A 17004-nucleotide genomic window follows, 5' to 3' on the forward strand; every position below is an offset into this window, starting at 1 on the left:
CATCTCCTATATTTTACTCTAATTTTTAACATTTTGTTTTTGACACTTGAGTCCTTAATTCATATGGAATTGAATTTTTGTGTCAGATATGAAGATTGAAATTAACTTAAGCAATTGCCCCAGTACTATTTCTTGAACAGTCCCTTCTCTTCCCACCAATTTTCAATATTACTTTTTAAATATATCACAGTTCTGATGTCAGAGCAGAGGTCCCTAACTTTTTTGGCACCAGGGACTGGTTTCATGGAAGACAAATTTTCCGTGGATGGGGCAGGGGGTGGTTTCTGGATGATTTGAGTACATTACATTGATCGTGCCCTTTATTTCTATTATTATTACATTGTGAAATAATTATACAACTCACCATAATGTAGAATCAGTGGGAGCCCTGAGCTTGTTTTCCTTCAACTAGATGGTCCCATCTGGGAGTGATGGGAGACAGTGACAGATCATCAGGCATTAGATTTTCATAAGGAACTTGTGTGCAACCTAGATCCCTCGCATGTGCAGTTCACAATAGGGTTTGCATTCCTATGAGAATCTAATGTAGAGGAGGCGGAGCTCAGGCAGTAATGCGAACAATGGGGAGTGGCTGTAAATACAGACGAAGTTCACCTGCCACACACCTCCTGCTGTGTAGCCCTATTGCTAAGAGGCCACAGACCAGTACCCATCTGTGGGGAGCTGGACCCCTGTATTAGAGTCTATCTCTGGGCTTTCTATTTAGTCTTCCTAGCCATTTTTATTTATGCTTGAGCAAATAGCATAATGTCTTGTTTTATTAAAAAAGTAAGGCAACTCTCACTTTATTTTTCTTTTCAAGAGTGTCAGGTCTATTCTTCATGCTTTACCTTTCCATATAAAGACCTGCTTTTCAAGTGCCATAAAAAAACCCTGCTGAGGCCGGGCGCGGTGGCTCAAGCCTGTAATCCCAGCACTTTGGGAGGCCGAGACGGGCGGATCACGAGGTCAGGAGATCGAGACCATCCTGGCTAACACGGTGAAACCCCGTCTCTACTAAAAAATACAAAAAACTAGCCAGGCGCGGTGGCGGGCGCCTGTAGTCCCAACTACTCGGGAGGCTGAGGCAGGAGAATGGCGTGAACCCGGGAGGCGGAGCTTGCAGTGAGCTGAGATCCGGCCACTGCACTCCAGCCTGGGCGGCAGAGCGAGACACCGTCTCAAAAAAAAAAAAAAAAAAAAAAAAAAAAACCCTGCTGATACTTTGATTATAATAGCATTGACTCTATAAATCAAATTGGGGAAAACTGACATGTTTACAACATGTGTCTTCTTATCCATGAACATTATATATGTTTATTTTGGTTGTTTAAAATGCTTTTTGATAAAGTTATATCTCTTGCTGCATACAAGTCTTGATAATTTTTGTAAGATTTATTGACAACTTTATATTTTTATAATGAAGTATATTTTTAAAAATTACACTTTTAAGTTTTGTGCTGCTGTACAGAAATGCAACTTTTTATTTATTGAGTTTACAGGAAGCCACTTTGAGAAATATATTATTTCTAAAAACTATCTGTGGAGTCTTTGGGGTTTACTATACAGATAATCATATCATCTCCGAATGATATTTTGTTTCGTCTTCTTTATACTTATGCCATTTCTTTCTTTCTTTTTTTGAGATGGAATCTTGCTCTGTTGACCAGGCCGGGGTACAATGACGCAATCTCGGCTCACTGCAACCTCTGCCTCCCGGGTTCAAGTGATTCTTCCGCCTCAGCCTCCTGAATAGCTGGGATTACAGGCCTGCGCCACCACGCTGGCTAATTTTTGCACTTTTAGTAGGGAGGGGGTTTCACCATGTTGACCAGGCTGGTCTCGAACTCAAGTGATCTGCCCACTTCGGCCTCCCAAAATGCTGGGATTACAGGCGTGAGCCACTGCGCCCAGCCTAATTTATTTTTATTGATTTACTATACTTGCTAGGAGTTTCAGTACAAGGTTGAAAAGAAATGGTGATTCTTTTTCCTGATTTCACGGAATTATTTTTCATATTTCCTCATTAAGAATCATCTTTGAAGTAGATGTATTGTTGATTATTTTCACCACATTAAGGAAGTTACTAAGTTTTACACCATAAATAGGTATTAATTATATCAAATGCAATCTACTGAAATGATTTCACGGTTTTTTTCCTTTAATGTGGTGACTCATATTTTGTTTTCCTGGAGTTAGACCATTTTCAGTATTTCTGGGATAAACCCAACTTGGTCAAGGTATATCTTTTTTTAAAGAAATGTGCTGCTGGATTCAGTCTGTGAACATTTTGCTTATGATTTTGATACCTAAGTTCACGAGTAAGATTAGTGCTAACTTAGAAATTATATATGACAACATATATAAATATATATAATTTTTCTTTCTCATAATGTCTGATTTTGTTGTAAAGGTTACACCTGCCTCAAGGAATTAACTGGTACTTCATCCCTTATTCTAATGTCTGGAAATCTGTTTATATTAGGATGAGGTATTTCTCAAAAGTTTGTAGAATTCACACTTGCAAAATCAACAGATCTTGTTGTATTCTTTGTGAGATTTTTAAAAAACTTACTACTTAAATTTATTTGAAAATTATAAGATCCTTCAGGTTTTCTTTTTGTTCTCGAATCAGTTTAAGTCCATTACATTTTTCTAAGAAACCATCTACTTTTTTTCAAATTTATTGCCATAAAGTTGCAATTATATGCTTTTCTTATCTCTTAATTTGATATAAACGTATTTTTTTTTTTTTTTTTTTTTTTTTTTTTTTTGAGACGGAGTCTCGCTCTGTCGCCCAGGCTGGAGTGCAGTGGCCGGATCTCAGCTCACTGCAAGCTCCGCCTCCCGGGTTTACGCCATTCTCCTGCCTCAGCCTCCGGAGTAGCTGGGGCTACAGGCGCCCGCCACCTCACCCGGCTAGTTTTTTGTATTTTTTAGTAGAGACGAGGTTTCACCGGATTAGCCAAGATGGTCTCGATCTCCTGACCTCGTGATCCGCCCGTCTCGGCCTTCCAAAGTGCTGGGATTACAGGCTTGAGCCACCGCGCCCGGCCATAAACATAGTTTTGTTTCACCCTTTTCCTTGACATTGAGTATTTGTACTTTCCTTTTATCTTAATTTTGCCAAAAGTTTATTTTACTACTTGTTTCAAAGAAACAACGTTTGGATTGTTCATCTTCTCTATTGTATCTTTGTTTTCTATTTCATTGATTTCTACATCTAGTAACAGAACTTAGGAATACACAAATCGAAAGCTTACAGCACTAAAATAAGATATAAGCAAATTCATAATTATTAATATAGTTGAATATTTTAGCCTCTCAATAACTTATAGAAGACCAAAAAAATCATTGAAACATAAACAATACTATCATGAACTTAACCTAATTGATACTTCTAAAATGCTCTACCTAACAAAAGCAGAAGACAATATTCCTTTCTAGTGCACATGAAACATTAACCAAGATAGGCCATATTCTGGCCCATAAAACAAGCTTGAATTAAGCTGAAAAGAATTCAAATCATACGAAGTATGTTCATTTACTACAATAGAATTAAATTAGCTATCAATTAAAGAAAGATATCTAGCAAACACCCAAACAGTTGGAAACGAAATATCATACTCCTAAATAACTCATGGGTCAAAAAAATCACAAGGAAAATTATAAAGTACTTTGAATTGAATGAAAATGAAAATATGACAATTAAATTTGTCATAAGCTTACAGGAAACTTTTAGCACTGAACATCTACATTAGAAAAGAAGACAGGGATTGACTTAATAATACAAGCTTACATTAAAACCCTAAAAAAAAAAAAACTGTTAAAAACCTAAAAAATGCAAAGCAAATTAAGTCGTAAGCAAGCAGAAGACAAGGAAATTACAAAGATAAGAGCAGACATAAATGAAAGAGAAAACAAAAAGATAGTGAAAAGTCAGTGGATCCTCAAACTGATTATTTAAGATCAGTAAAACTGGCCAAGCATGGTGGCTGTAATCCCAGCACTTTGGGAGGTCACAGTGGGCGGATTGCTGGAGCTCAGGAGTTTTGAGACCAGCCTGGGCAACATCGTGAAATCTCGTCTCTACTAAAACTACAATAAATTAGCCAGGCGTGGGGGTACATGCCTGTAATCCCAGCTACTCAGAAGGCCGAGGCATGAGAATCGCTTGAATCCAGGAGGCAGAGGCTGCACTGAGCTGAGATCACACCACTGCACTCCAGCCTGGGCGACAGAGTGAGACTCTGTCCCCCCATCCCCCAACAAAAAAAAGTCAATAAAATTCATAAACTTCTAGTGAGTCTGATCAGAAAAAAAAGAGAAAAGATACAAAGTACCAACATCAGGATTAAGAGAGGGTCTATTACCACAGATCCTACAGATAGTAAAAGGATAAGAAAATAATATGAAGAACTTTATGTCAATAAACAATTTAAATGAAATGAACAAGTCCCTTGAAAGACACAATTGCCAAAGATCACCAGAGAAGAAAGAGGTAATTTGAATAGCCCTATATCTATTAAATATATTACAGCTATAATTAAAAACCTCCCACAAAGAGAACTCTAGGACCAGATGGCTTCACTGGCAAATTCTACCAAATATTTAAGGAATTCTCTACAGACTTTTTCAGAAAACTAAAGTGAAGGAAACACCTCCAACTCATTAAACAAGGTCATTATTATCCTGATACCAAAACTTCACAAAAACATTGTAATAAAAAAAACCACAGACCAATATCCCTCATGAACATAAACACAGGTACAAACTGACTGACTTATCCATAATGGAGGGTGTTTATATCGACAGATTTGTAATTTCTAACTGTAGATCTATCTTTCGTTTGCTTTACATATTTTGAGGGTATTTTATTGAATATGTATAAGTTTAGAATTGGTATATCTTTCTGGTGAATTAAACATTTTATCATTATGTAGTCATTCTCTCTACTCCTAATAATTTTTGTTTTGAAATATATCTCGTTCAGGTAATTAATATAACTATGCCTACCTCCTTTTTATTAGTTTGTACCTGGTATTTCTTTTCCAACTTGTTAACATTTCTATTATGTTTTAGGTGTAGTCATAAAAATATGTAGTTCCTTTAAAAGTTTTCCAATTTGACATTATTGTCAATGCTATATTATAGATCATTTTTTATTTGTCCAGATTCTTGAATTTTTTTTTTTTGCATTTTCTTGTATTGATTTTTTTTTGGCTCATCCTCTTCTTACTTCATTATTTTATCCTCATAGGTTTTACATTTGTGCATTCTTTTAATGATACCCTTACATTTTACTGTAAAAATTCAACAAAGTCTAAACAAACTATTTGCTATTTTGTAGTTCTACTATAATGTATGTAGGTATGGATTTCTTTTTATTTTTCCAGCTTGGAATACATGGTACTTCCTAAGTCTGTTGATTCATTTGTCTGCTTGTCTCTATAATATTCCATGTAAATTTTTTATGAAGCTTGCAATTCACTATTTAATTATGTCTAATTCATGTAACCCATCAACTGAATATCTGACTTACACAATTTATTTTAGTTTAAGATGTGCTAATTTGCCTTTTAAATTTACCTACTCATTTCTGATGCTATTTGTTTTCTCATCTTTGTAATCACATCATTTAAATGTTTTATAATGAAACATTTCAAGTATATACAAAAATAAAGGAACTTTTTTTTTTTTTTTTTTTTTTTGAGGTGGAGTCTCGCTCTGTCACCTAGGCTAGAGTGTAGTGGTACAATCTTGGCTCATTGTAACCTCTGCCTCCTGGGTTCAAGCTATTCTCCTGCCTCAGCCTCCAGAGTAGCTGGGATCACAGGCCTGAGCCATCACACCTTGCTAATTTTTTGTATTCTTAGTAGAGACGGGGCTTCACAATGTTGACCAGGCTAGTCTCCAACTCCTGACCTTGTGATCCGCCCACTTCAGCCTCCCAAAGCCCTGGTATTACAGGCATGAGCCACCACGCCAGGCCACCGCGCCAGGCCTGGAACTACTCTTTTTAAAGTTGCACTTCTGGCTGGGTGCAGTGGCTCACACCTGTAATCTCAGTAATTTGGGAAGCCAAGGTGGGAGGACTGCTTGAGGCCAGGACTTTGAGACCAGTCTGGGCAACATAGCGAAACTACATGTTTACGAAAAAAGTTTAAAAATTGGCTTGGTATGGTCCATGCTTGTCATCCTAACTACTTGGGGGGTTGGAGGATGGGGCGGGGAGGATGTGGCAGGAGAATCACTTGAGCACAGGAGTTTGAGGCTGCAGGGAGCTATGACTGTGTCACTGTACTCTCGCCTGGGTGACAGATGGAGACCCTGTCTCTTTAAATTACATACATAAATAAACAAAACAATATAATGAACCCTCACGTGCTCATCATTCAGCTTCAACACTTATCAACTCATGGCCAGTGTTGTTTCATCTATACCCTCGTCCATGTTAATGTGAAGCAAATTCTAGATTTCATATAATTTCACCAGTAAATTCTTTAGTGTGTGCCTCTAAAAGATAAAAACTCACGTTTAGAACATAAGCTTATCTACATTATCTACAAGTGAGAATGATTCTTTAATATCATCAAGTATTCAGTTGGTGTTCCTATGTCCCCCAAGTGTCTTACAAAAGCTTCGTTTTGCTTTTACAATTTGAATCACAATCTAAATGAGCTCCGTACATTGTAATTGGCTGCTTTCTCCTTAAATCTGTTGTGATCTCTGGAGTCCATCTCCATTAGTGTTTTTCTTTTTTTTTTTTTTTTTTTTTTTTGAGACGGAGTCTCGCTCTGTCGCCCAGCCCAGGCTGGAGTGCAGTGGCGCGATCTCGGCTCACTGCAAGCTCCGCCTCCCGGGTTCACGCCATTCTCCTGCCTCAGCCTCCCGAGTAGCTGGGACTACAGGCGCCCACAACCGCGCCCGGCTAATTTTTTGTAATTTTTAGTAGAGACGGGGTTTCACCGTGGTCTCGATCTCCTGACCTTGTGATCCGCCCGCCTCGGCCTCCCAAAGTGCTGGGATTACAGGCGTGAGCCACCGCGCCCGGCCAGTGTTTTTCTTTACAAATTTATTTTTGTAGAAGAAATAGGGTTATCTGTCCTGTAGGTTTCCAGCATTAGACTCTGCTACTGCATCCTTATGGTACCATTTAATGTGCTCCTTTGTTCCCTGTTATTTCTTGTAAATTGTAATTAGAGAAGTGACTGGTTTAGATTTAACTTTTGGGGGAAGAGTAGGGACAAAACTACTTTATAGGTAGGGATGTGTACTTCTAATGATACGTACTTACTATCTGGGTGTCTCTATTTGAGATGTTAGCAGCCAGTGATGATCACTGCCGAAATTCATTAAGGGTTACAAAACTGTAATATTCTAATGTTACCACTTTCAGTTTATTAATTGGAATATTCCTAGAGAGACTTTTCCTCATCAGTTACTTACCCCCTCAAAAAAGTTAATTTAGAAAAGGAAGGATACATGCTTTTTACTTTTAATTATATCTACATTGAAAAAAAAAAAACTATTCCCATTTGTTATGGTTTGGCTGTGTCCCCACCCACATCTCAACTTGAATTGTATTTCCCAGAATTCCCATGTGTCGTAGGAAGGATCCAGAAGGAAGCAACTGAATCATAGGGGCTGGTCTTTCCCATGCTATTCTCGTGATAGTGAATAAGTCTCATGAGATCTGATGGGTTTTTCAGGGGTTTCCGCTTTTGCTTCTTCCTCATTTTTCTCTTGCCACCGCCTTGTAAGAAGTGTCTTTTGCCTCCTGCATGATTCTGAGGCCTCCCCAGCCATGTGGAACTGTAAGACCAATTAAACCTCTTTTTGTCCCCGGTTTCGGGTCTGTCTTTATCAGTAGCATGAAAACAAGATAATACAGTAAATTGGTACCAGCAGAGTGGGGCACTGCTGAAAAGATATCTGAAAATGTGGAAGCGACTTTCAAACTGGGTAACAGGCAGAGATTAGAACAGTTTGAAGGGCTCAGAAGAAGACAGGAAAATGTGGGAAAGTTTGGAACTTCCTAGAGACTTGTGGTGTAGCTTTGCCAAAAATGCTGATAGCAATAAGGACAATAAAATTCAGGCTGAGGTGGTCTCAGATGCAGATGAGGAACTTGTTGGGAACTGGAGCAAAGGTGACTCTTATGTTTTAGAAAAGAGACTAGTGGCATTTAACCCTGCCTAGAGATTTGTGGAACTTTGAACTTGAGAGAGGTGATTTAGGATATCCGGTGGAAGAAATTTCTAAGCAGCAAAGCATTCAAGAGGTGACTTGGGTGCTGTTAAACACATTCAGTTTTATAAGGGAAACAGAACATAAAAGTTTAGAAAATTTGCAGCCTGACTATGTGATAGAAAAGAAAAACCCATTTTCTGGGGAGAAATTCAAGCCAGCTGCAGAAATCTGCATAAGTAGCAAGTAGCCTAATGTTAATCCCTGAGACCATGGGGAAGATGTCTCCAGGCCATGTCAGGGAACTTCACGGCAGCCCCTCCCATCACAGGCCCAGAGGCCCAGGAGGAAAAAGTGGTTTTGTGGTCTGGGTCCAGGGTCCCCGTGCTGTGTGCAGCCTAGGGACTTGGTGCCTTCTGTCCCAGCCACACCAGCCGTGGCTGAAAGGGGGCTGACATATAGCTTGGGCTGTGGCTTCAGAGGGTGGAAGCCCCAAGCCTTGGCAGCTTCCATGTGGTGTTGAGCCTGCAGGTGCACAGAAGTCAAGAATTGAAGTTTGGGAACCCCCACCTAGATTTCAGAAGATGTATGGAAAGTCCAATTAAACCTCTTTTTGCTCCCAGTTTCAGGTATGTCTTTATCAGCAGCAAGAAAATGAATTAATACACCATGCATTCTCCAAGGTACAATTATCACTGCAAATTCAGTAGTTTAATTGTACGTGATGCATTTCATTCACTGCAGTTATTATCCTCCTGTTGCTCAAACTGTCTAATGTCTGGCCAACGGGAGCCTATTCAAGTTCACTCCAAATTCTTTTGATACAACCTTTGTTGTCATTGCCAGCTTCCTTGCTTTCCCAGACTTGGTAGAAGCTTTTTCTCCAAAGAATACTGGCTCAAATACATGGTAGAAGCTATTTCTCCAAGGAATACTGGTTCACCTAGATTGTGACCTTTAGGTACCATTTTCCACTAAAATGGAAGCTCAAGTCCACAATCTAGAGACTAAAGGTGCTTATTAATACTGGACCTGTCACTACCTCTAGTTTTTTCAGCAAATAAAGCTAGGACGTTTGTATTTTAAAAATGATAAAACACATCAGAATTTGTACCAATATTCCCAATTCAGGACCACAGGTGTTAACATCATCATTCTCACATCTGTATCTCCTTTCATCTCTACCGAAAATTCCAGTTCTCAACACCAAAAAAGAACTCATTCATTTCACAATACATACACTTAGAATCTCAGAAGAATACCATCAATATCATTAACAACATTATTGAAAATAGTACAGGTTGAGTATACATAATCTGAAAATCCCAAATTTGATATGCTCCAAAATCTGAAACTTTTTGAGCACCAATGTGATAACCGAAATGCTCATTGAACATTTTGGACTTTCACATTTGGAATGCTCAAGCAGAATAATGCAAATATTCAAACATCCAAAAATATCTGAAATTGAGGCCGGGTGTGATGGCTCACACCTGTAATCCCAGCACTTTTGGAAGCAGAGGTAGGTGGACTGCTTGAGTCCAGGAGCCTGGGCAACATAGGAAAGACCCTGTCTCTATTAAAAAAAATTTAAAAATTAGCCGGGCATAGTGGCGCATACCTATAGTCCCAGCTGCTTGGGAGGCTGAGGAGGAAGAACTGCTTGAACCTGGGAGATCGTGGCTGTAGTGAGTGGTGATCACTCACACCTTTAGCCTGGGTGACTGCTTTCCTTATAAAACGGAATGCCTTTAACAGCACCCATGACACCTCTTGAATGCTTTGCTGCTTAGAAATTTCTTCCACCAGATACCCTAAATCATCTCTCTTAAGTTAAAAAAAAAATCTGAAATTCAAAACACTTCTGGTCCCAAGCATCTTGGATAAAGGATAATCAATCTGTAGAAGGTTTTCTTTGGTTCTTAGGGTAAATCTCATTAGGGATGTATTGTCAAATACAGTTGACCCTTGAACAACACAGGTTTGAACTGTGCAAGTTCACTTATACGTGGATTTTTTTCAAAAAAAGTTAGACCAAGCGTGCTTGCCTCTCTTGCCTCCCCTTCCGTCTTCTTCACATCTTGTGCCTCTAATACCCCAGAAATAGCAAGACCAACCCCATCTCTTCCCTTCCTACTCCTCAGCCTACTTAACATGAAGATGGTGAGAATGAAGACCTTCAAGATGATCCACTTCCACTTAATGAATAGTAAATATATTTTCTCTTCCTTATGATTTTCTTAATTTTATTTTCTATAGATTATAACACAAAATACATATATAAAATATGTATTAAACGACTGTTTATGTTATCATAAGGCTGTCAGTCAATAGTGGGCTATTAAGTTTTTGAGGAGTCAAAAGTTATATGTGGATTTTAAACTGTGTAGGGAGTTGGCACCCATAACTTCCATGTTGTTCAAGGGTCAACTGTTATTGTGTTTTAAAGTCACTTGGAATAATTTCTCTTGAAAATTCCCCCTTGGTATGGTTATACTACCAGCTGAATACATGGGCTCATTTAATTTTAAGTAGAAACTGCCTTATTAAAAATTTTGTGTAATTGTGCAAAATATTTACTTAGTTTCAAAGTCAAATTGAAAAAAATAATGTAGATTCAAGGAACCTAGCTTCATTCCTTGTCCTCTCTACCCTATTTTCTTTCCTCTATGGAAAACCATTTGAAAATATTTTTAAGATTTAGTCTTCCATTTTAAAATATATTTTTCTCTACATATATTCACTCTTCCCTTGCCATTTTTTAAAAAAGCTAAATAGTATCCTAAGATATTATTTTTTCCCACGTTTTCTCCTCCACTTGATATCCTGGAGATTTTATTTCATTGAAATGGTCCTTGTTCTTTCTGACAGCTGCAGAAGCCTCCACTGTGTGGAAGCTTCCACTGTGTGGATGTTCACACGTAATGTATATCCACGGGGAACTTTTCATTTAATCACTCCACTACTGCTGGGCATTTGGGTTGTTCCAATTTGCTACAGTTCAGGTTACAATAAACAGCCTCATTCATAAGTAGTTTTGTTTTAATGTTTTTGCCAATGTATTTTTGGGAACAGTTACTAAAAGCAGAATTGCTGGCTAAAATGGTAAATGAATGTATAATTTTGCTAGATATAATCAATTTCTTCCCTGTAAGATCATCTATTTCACTTTTTTTTTTTTCTTTTTTGAGACAAGAGTCTCACTCTGTTGCCCAGGCTGTGCAGTGGTGCAATATTGGCTCACTGAAACCTCCGCCTCCTGGTTCAAGTGATTCTCCTGCCTCAGCCTCTCAAGTAGCTGGGATTACAGGTGCCCACCACTACATCCGGCTAATTTTTTTTTTTTTTTGATTTTTAGTGAAGACAGGGTTTCACCATATTAGCCAGGCTGGTTTTGAACTCCTGACCTCAAGTAATCAGCCTGCCTCAGCCTCCCAAAGTGCTAAGATTATAGGCGTGAGCCACCGCCCCTGGCCCATTTCACATTTTTATTAGCAATGTATGGCAGTGTTTCCCCATAGTCTAAGAGGTTTTGTCTTATCAAACTTCTGATTTTTTTCCAGTGTAATGGGTGAAAAATATCTCAATGTAGTGTGGTTTTGATTTGTTCTTTTTCCAGCTTTTTGAGATAGAAGCATAGATCACTGACTTTCATCTCTTCTCCTCTTTCTGTTTTAAACTAATGTATCAATTTAGGATATAAACTTCCCTCAAGTATTGCTCTAACTGCATCCCACATGTGCTGATATACCATATCTTTTATACTGTATCATACATTTCAAAATATTTTCTAATTCCCTTTGTGTTTTTACTGACCCATGGATTATTTAGAGGTGTACTGCTTAATGTTACCAAAATAGCTAAAGATTTTTTTTTTCTTTTGTTTTTTTTTTAGATGGAGTCTCACTCTGTCACTCAGGCTGGAGTGCAGCGGAGCGATCACAGCGCACTGCAACCTCTGCTTCCCAGGTTCAAGCGATTCTCCTGCCTCAGCCTCTCAAATAGCTGCGATTACAGGCAAACACCACTACGCCTAGCTAATTTTTGTAATTTTAGTAGAGAAGGGGTTTCACCATGTTGGTCAGGCTGGTCTTGATCTCCTGACCTCAGGTGATCCACAGGCCTTGGCCTCCCAAAGTGCTGGGATTACAGGCTTGAGCCACTGCGCCCAGCCTGGAGATTTTCTATCTATTCTTTTGTTTCTGATCTTTTTTTTTTTTTTAGCTTAATTCCACTATGGTCAGAAAACATACTGCAAATGTTTTAAATGTGTTAAAATTTAACTGAGGCTTAATTTATGACTCAGGTTATGATCAAGATGGCAAATGTTCCATACGCCTTTTTAAAAATGAGTAGTTTGTCATAGTTGAAATCAACTTATAGAAATGTCAGGTCAAGTTTGTTTTTTAGTAAGATGATTTATATTTTTACTGATTTTTTTGTCTGCTTAATTCTATTACCTATTGAGAGGTATGTTAAATTCACTAAGACTGCAGATTCATGTTTAATACTTGTTATATAACTTAAAATTATGCTATTAGTTACATATAAATTTATAATTTTCTATATCCCTAGTGGACTAATCATTTTATCATTATGAAATGTCTGTCTTTAACCGTAGTAATGCTTCTTACCTTAAATTCCATATTGTCTGATATTAGTATAGCTACACCAACTTTGTTTTTACTAGTATTTGCATGATATATCTTTTTTCTTTTCTGAGGTCACCCAGGCTGGAGGGAAATGGTACAATCATAGCTCACTGCAGCCTCAAACTCCTAGGCTCAGGATTCTCCTGCCTCAGCCTCTGGAGTAGTTGATACTATGCTTGGCTAGGTTGGTTGGTTTGCTTTTTTAAGTAGAGATGGTCTCACTATGTTGTTCAGGCCGGTCCCAAACTCCTGGTCTCAAGCAAGCCTCCTGTCTTGGCTTCCCAAAATGCTGGGATTATAGGCATGATCCACTGTGCCTGGCTGATATATCTTTTTAAAATTTGTTTAATTTCAACTGTTGCATATTTATATTAAAAGCACATAATTTGGTTCATATCTGAAAGCCCAGTTGATAATGTCAGTACTCTACCTGGAGTACTTAGTCCTTTTATATTTATTCTAATCACTGATATATTAGGTTTATCTGTCATTTTACTATTTGCCTTCTATTTCACACATTCCTTTTGTCCTCCTTTGTCTCTTTTTAAAAATTAATCAAATGTTTATTCCTTTTCCTTTAATTATACACGTTTTGCTATTCTTTAAATGGTTAGCCTAGAGATTGCAACTTGCATCTTCAACCTATTACACGCTAAAAATATGTATTATTACTTTAATTTCATTACTTCCTTGATAATGCTAAAACCTAGCACTTTATCCATGAATACTCATGGGAAGTTGATCTCATGTTAACCTTTTGGCTGTGTTCCCTGGGAAATCTTCCCCTTGTGGAAAGGGATGAAAGCTGGAGAGAAACTTATGCTGAGAAGTGGTCCACTCCTCTCCACTGTCCATAAAATAGACTTGACCAGAAACCAAGCTGCAGCTGGGCTGGTTGGCAAAAATAATTTTGCCTTGGTGCAGCTGATGCATTAGGCCAAACTAAGCATTGATGACTGGCTGGGGGAGGGAAGGAGACAAGCACAGGACTTGAGAGTTTATGTCTGTGACTGAGTCTGTGATAGGACAAAGGGGGTGGAGCAGCCGGCTGGCTCTGACCAAGCTGAGTTGCCTGCTCATCCAATGAGCACGGAGTAATGTCTATGAGCCTCTACCTGAGGCAGCGGGGGACAAAAGTAAAGGAATTACTCTGCAGCAGCCCACATAATTACATAGGACTATGTGGTAACCTGGCATACAAGCTGGCGCAGTGGCAATGGCAGCAGCTTGGTGCAAGTCTAGGGCCACTGGTGGAGCCCTCTGAGCTGCAGCCTGAGTCACGTCCTGAAGGTTCTGATAGCGTAGGTGGATCAGATGGATTTAACCCTAAAATAGAGTCTGGTCAATGCCATCTGCTGACAGTTAGTGACAATTAATGTCAATGTGAACTCAAAAACTCCCTAAAGAGACAATTAAGAGATGGGCTTTTGAAGCAATAATAAATAATGACTAGTATTTTAAAGGTTGAAGCTAAGAGAACATACCTTTTGCAAACAGTAAACAGGAAAGGGGCACTTTTACTGTGTTATCACTGCCATTGAATAAGGCATTGGTTTCAACTGTGGTCCATGGGTCAGCAGTATCACCTGGGAATTTATCAGATATGTAAATTCTCAAGCCTCGCCCTAGAGCTACTGAGCTAGGAAGTAAGTCATAGGGCACCAACAATCTGTGTTTTAACAAGGCCTCCAGGTAATTCTTATCTACCTTAAAGTTTTAACTCAAGGTCCTGGAAGTTAGTCCATGAGCCTAAAATGGAAAACAATGTTGGATTAAACTTCTAGCTTTATTTCACTAAATATCTAATATCTGTTACAGGTAACATATGGTAAAAAATAACACTGGCTGGTAAACCTATCTGGACTGAGACGATTGTGAATAAACTACAAATACCTGAAGAAAAGCCACAGCTTTGAGCTTCTGAGTGTCAGGGTTCTTGTAGCCAAGCCATGTCCCTCTCCAGGACTCTCTGCTCAAGGGGCTATTATAAAAGATGTTGATTCTTTTTTTGGAACTTAGGGTATCTAAGCTAGGGTAGTTCTCACAATTAATACTTTGATTTGTTCCCTTCTACCTGAACTGACGCTTGGCAGAAAATGTGGGTGGGCAGAGAATGGCCCCTGGACTAAGGTGCGAGCTATGTGAGGGCTCACTCGGGGGTGTACCTGAGGCTGCTGCAGCGGCATGAATGTGAAATGTCTAACTGGTCCTAGGACTATCTAATGTGGTCTGTACGGTTCCCTTCTGCCTTTTATTGTTTTATTATTATTGTTATTTCATTTTTATTTCAGTTCCCATCTGCCTTTTATTGTTTTATTATTGTTGTTACACATTTTTACTTTAGAAGATGTTACTGTCCTCATTTTGTAAAGCCATTCTCATTTCTGTCTCCTCGAACATTTACCCATTCTGTGGCTTTGTGCTCTTTCCTATACTTCTGAGCCTCCATGTGGGATAGTTTTCCTTCTGCCTGAAAAAACCCTTTAGTGATTTTTTAGTACAATCTGTTGGTAACACACATCTTCCAGCTTTTAGTGGTCTAAAATCTTTATTTAACTTTCATTTTTTAAAAGTGAGGTCTAACTTACATAAACAAATGCTCAGATCCTAAGTGTAACATTCCCCTTTGACAATTAAGAAACAGTCAAAGACATAGAAATATCCGACACTCCAGAAAGTTCTTTCATGCTGTATCCCAGTCAACACCTTCCCCCATTAAGTAATTACTGATCTGATGTCTATCCCTATGTTATTTTCCCCTATTCTAGAATTTCATGTAGTTAGAATCATTATGCATTTTTTTGTGACCAACTTCTTTTGTGAGAATAATATGAGATTCATCAATGTTGTGGATGTTGGTTCTTTTTTGCTGAATAGCATCCACTGTCTCAATAGAGCACTCTTTACCTATTCTTCTATTGATGGGCACCTCACTGTTACCAGTTTTCTTGGCTGCTGTAAATATTTTTTTCCAAGTATTTTGTGGACACACGTTTTATACGTTTTCATGCCTCTTTGATAAATTTCTAGCAACAAAATTACTGGGTCATGTATATATAACTCTTTAATAAACCGACAAACTGTTTTCCAAAATAATCATATTATGTTCTATTCCCACTAGCAATATATGAAGGTTCCAGTTGCTCCACATCCTCTACAACATTTGTCATTGTCTGTCTTTTTCACTGTAGCCCTTCTAGAAGGTATGAAGTGGTATTTCACTGGGATTTTACTTTTCATTTCTAGATGACTAATACATTGGGTACTTTAAAAATATAATTACTACACATATATCGTGTTTTGTGAAATGCCTATTCACAAAACTCACCTTTAAAAAACTGCATTGTCTTTTTAAAAATTACTAAATTGTAGTTCTTTATATATTTTGAACTCAAGTCCATCAGATATATGTATTGTGAATTTTTTAAGTCTGTGTCTATTTTCTTAAGTGTCTGTTGAAGATAAATTTTATTTAAAAAATTTTTTTTTAAGCTGGAGTGCAGTGACACAATCATGGCTCATTATATCCTCAAAGTCCTGGGCTCAAGCAATCCTCCCACCTCAGCCTCCTCTGTAGCTAGGACTACAGGCATTGCTGGCTAATTTTTAAATTTTTTGTAGAGACGGGGTCTTGCTATGTTGCTCTGGTTGGTCTTGAACTCCTGGCTTCAAGTAATCCTTCTGTCTTGGCCTCCCAAAGTGCTGGGATTGGAGGTGTGAGCCACCATGCCCAGCTGAGAAACTGTAATGAAGTCCAACTTATCAATTTTTTTTTTCTTGTATAGTTCATGCTTTCTAAGCGGTCTCTGCCTACACCAAGAACTTAAAGAGAATATCTTATGTTTTGCTCTGGTAGCTTTATTGCTTTAGCTTTACTTTTATGTCTATAATTTATCTCAAGTTGATTTTTGTGGATGATGTGAGGTATGGGTTAGGTTTTTTCTTCTATATGCATATCCATGAGTTCCAGACATATTTATTAAAGAGATTTTATTTCCTTCATTCAAATGCTCTAGTGCCCTTTGAGGAAATCATTTGACCACATTTGAGAAAATCATTTGACCTTGTATGTAAGGGTGTATTCTTGGCCTCTCTCTTCTGTTCCACTGTTCTGTTGGTCTATCATTTTGCCAATAACACACATAATGATTACTTTATTTGC

General features: G+C 38.2%; 1 protein-coding gene across 4 annotated transcripts in view; it reads right to left on the minus strand.

Moving 5' to 3' along the window:
* The window catches only part of LOC105471604 (tetratricopeptide repeat domain 17), a 139401-nt gene that overhangs the window by 9538 nt on the left and 112859 nt on the right, over positions 1 to 17004 (minus strand). The gene's annotated exons all lie outside the window — the stretch shown is intronic.

The sequence above is a fragment of the Macaca nemestrina genome, chromosome 12 (assembly GCF_043159975.1).
Source record: "Macaca nemestrina isolate mMacNem1 chromosome 12, mMacNem.hap1, whole genome shotgun sequence".
NCBI lineage: Eukaryota > Metazoa > Chordata > Mammalia > Primates > Cercopithecidae > Macaca > Macaca nemestrina.